Below are 3253 nucleotides of genomic sequence, written 5' to 3' on the forward strand. Positions count from 1 at the left end.
GGGAGGGCTTTCCGTAGGGGCTGCAGTCAGATCCCGCATGGAGTGAGGATCCAGGTGCTGTCTCTCCCGGCGGTATAAACGTTCCTCTGTTCCCCAGGCTAAAGGTCCTTCCTGAGATCTAACTTCCCGTCTGCCTCCTGCAAAGCAGCCTTGTTCCTCCTGGGAAGGGAGAACTGAAAGATTCAGGGACAGAGCAGGAGAAAAGGATTGGGAAGGAGAGGAGAGAAAAGAAAAGAGGAAAATGGAAGAAAAATGTGAGGAAATTCCCCACTGAAAGACTCTAGACTCTCTTCAATCGTCTGAGTGTGTAGATCCTGTGGCCTGTGTGTTTATTTCCTGATGATTCTTCCTTGGTCTTTAGAAGTTGTTAACAGAGGGAAGGCTATTGGTTGACCACTTTGGACTTGAGCCCTTAAGAGAAACAGCCCACAGACCGCTGGCCCATGTTCTATGGGCCCCAAGTGGCATCTAAGGATTCTTAGTATCGTTGGCAAGAATGTCTGTCTGTGCCTTTATCCCCATCAAGGTGAACTGGAGTTCTCTTTTGACACAGAATTTCCTGGCAAACGAGGTGAATAGAAAAAGAGGGAATCCAGGAGAGATCAAGGGATTCAGGACTTGGGAAGGGGCCAGGGAGGAGGGAAGAAAGGAAGTGGAAGAGTGGAAGACAGAGGAGAGGTGAGAAGGGGGAGACGAGGAAGGAGAGTGGGTCTGTGAGTGGTGAGTGAGGCTGACAGGGAGGGGGTGTCTCTCCTTAGCAGGGAGGATGGAGGAGGGAGCCAGAGCCAGCGAGACGTCTCCCCACCCCCAAAATTGAACTCTCCAAGCCACCCCTCCTGGGACCCTGGGGCTCCACTTGTCAGCAGGAGCCCACAGCTGCTGGGAGGTGCTTCCTCGACAGTGGCCCCCTGGCACCTGCCTCGGTTTATTTCTGGTGCCACAGCTGAGTCATGGGGTGGGGAGAGTGAATAAAGGCTGGGGGAAGGGGAGCTTATGACTGGAAGAGGAGAAAGCTGAAGGAGGCTCTAGGACCTGGGACTCTGGGGCCCAGGTCTGCCCCTTTGGGAAAGAGGGGTCAGAGGCGACAGCATGAGAAACAGGAGTTAGGTTACAGGAGGGATGTCCACATTGGAGACCCTGGATTAATGGGCTGGGGAAAGAGTGGGGAGTGGGAGGCAGAGTCTACTGCTTCTGAATTGTTGGAGAAGAGACATGATCTAGGTGTGCCAGTGCTGTATTAGAAAGAGAGGGGAGAGGGGCCCCCAGGGTGGATGGAGACGTGGATATGGGATCTTCGGATCATGAGAGTGGAAACAGAGAGGGCCGTGTTTTCCTCTGCTTCTGGTCGCAGACTCCGTGGACCCTCACCTGAGGCCACTCTGTCCCTCTTCCTGCCCCTGAGCCAAAAAGTCCCTTCCCTGTGGCTCCCTTGAGACTCTCCTTTGTCTTTTTAAGGTGGGCCTGAGGACTCGGGAACGGGTCCCTGGGTCTTTTCTTTATCTGCTGGAGCTGCATTCACGTGACACCTTCTCTTTTCCCACCTCCTAGGAAGACCCTCATGTCTAACTTCCATCCATCCTGCTGCAGCACTGTCCTGGAACTTACCATCCCCTGTGGGCTGGGGTGGCCTCACAGGGACCCAGGGGCCTGTCGCCAAGCCCAGAGCCCTCTTGGGTTTCTTGGGCTTAGGTGGGCTTAGTCTCCATTCCCTCCCCTTTCTAGGGGCAGCCCCAGAGGGCACATTCCAGCTGAAATTAAATCACATTCCTCCATCCCTGCCTGACAAGGATGGCATTTCTGACAGCAGCTGTGACACCACAGGGTCAAGTGGCAGCAGCTGGTCCCCCAAGGAGGGGCCGAGAGGGGGAAACTAGGGGAGCTGAGAGACCAGGGCCTTTGGAAGCAATGAATGAACTCTGAGTCTTTGATCTCAAGAGGCCAGAGCAAGAAGCATAGACCCTGCAGTGGGAGGGATACAGGTTAGACGGCAGCATCTCCTAGCTGCATGGAGCAGCAGGGAATGATCCAGTCCGAGCAGTATTGTGCAGATGGGAAAACCGAGGCCCCCAGCATCACCTTCTGAGAGGACCCTGGAAGAACACCCCCTCCCACCCCTGGACTGGGCTCCTGCATAGACGTGAGGCTGAGGGGGCCCTTTAAGAGGCCACACTCTGAGCTCCTTGGCCAGAACCCAAAGCCAAGGCCTTTGATTTCCTCTGAGCCTCTGGCGGCAGCAGCAGCAACGGAGACAGCATCAGGCTGGGCTGAATGGAGAGCTCAGCCCCTGACCTCACCCTCCCAGGCGCCTCGGCCTGCACAGCCTTATAAGGAAGTGCCCCAAGCAAACTGAGGAAGTCACCTCCAGCCCCCCCATCCTACCCCCACCCCGTTCAGAGGCTATATTTACCCAGAGGAGGTCCCAGAATAACCTCCCACTTGTCCTCATGCTGGGATGGGGGGGACGTGGCGGGTGCTGCCTCCTCATTCCCTCCCCTGGGACTCCACCCTCCCAAGTGCTTCCTGTCGTCTGATCTCATCACAGTCGTTCATTCATTCATTTATTCATGTATTCAGTCCGTGTTTACTGAGCACCCTTGGGCCCCCAGACCCCTCCAATTCTCTTCTCCAACCTGGTCCTCTCTCCTGGGCTCCACAAACCCACCCTCTCCCAGGGCAGCTCCTCCTAGAGGTCACAATTTCCTGCTGGATTCTCCAGCTCAGAAGATGGGACCACCGACTCCCAGCTGCCCCTACTGCCACACTCCCACTCCATCTCCCACAGTGGGTCACCAAGGCCTGAGACTGTGCTTCCCTTACCTGCCTCCTCTCCTTCTCACTGCCACCCTTGTCCCCCACCTAGACCGCTGCAGTAGCCTCCCTGAAGCCCACCTACCTACCCCAATCCACTCTCACACAGCAGCCAGAGGTTCTATTTAAAATGCAAACCTGGTCATGTCATCTCACTACTTACAACCCTTCAAAGCTCCTCATTTCCCTTAGGATGAAATCCATATTGCTTGGCTAGGCCTTGGCCCACTGGCCCCCAGCTCCTCTCTAGTTTTATTGTGGACACTTTACCCCTCATTCTCCACCTTCTGGCCACACAAGCCTACATTCTGTTCCTCAAGTGCCCAGACTTCTCTTCCTGCCTCAGGATTTTGCACCTGCTGTTCCCTCTGACTAGAATCCTTTCCTCCGCCTCCTCTTCCCTCCTCCTCCCTCCTCCTCCCTCCTCCTCCCTCCTCCTCCCTCC

The sequence above is a fragment of the Aethalodelphis obliquidens genome, unplaced genomic scaffold, assembly GCF_003676395.1.
Source record: "Aethalodelphis obliquidens isolate GAN/ISIS:26980383/991018 unplaced genomic scaffold, ASM367639v1 scaffold90, whole genome shotgun sequence".
Taxonomy (NCBI): domain Eukaryota; kingdom Metazoa; phylum Chordata; class Mammalia; order Artiodactyla; family Delphinidae; genus Aethalodelphis; species Aethalodelphis obliquidens.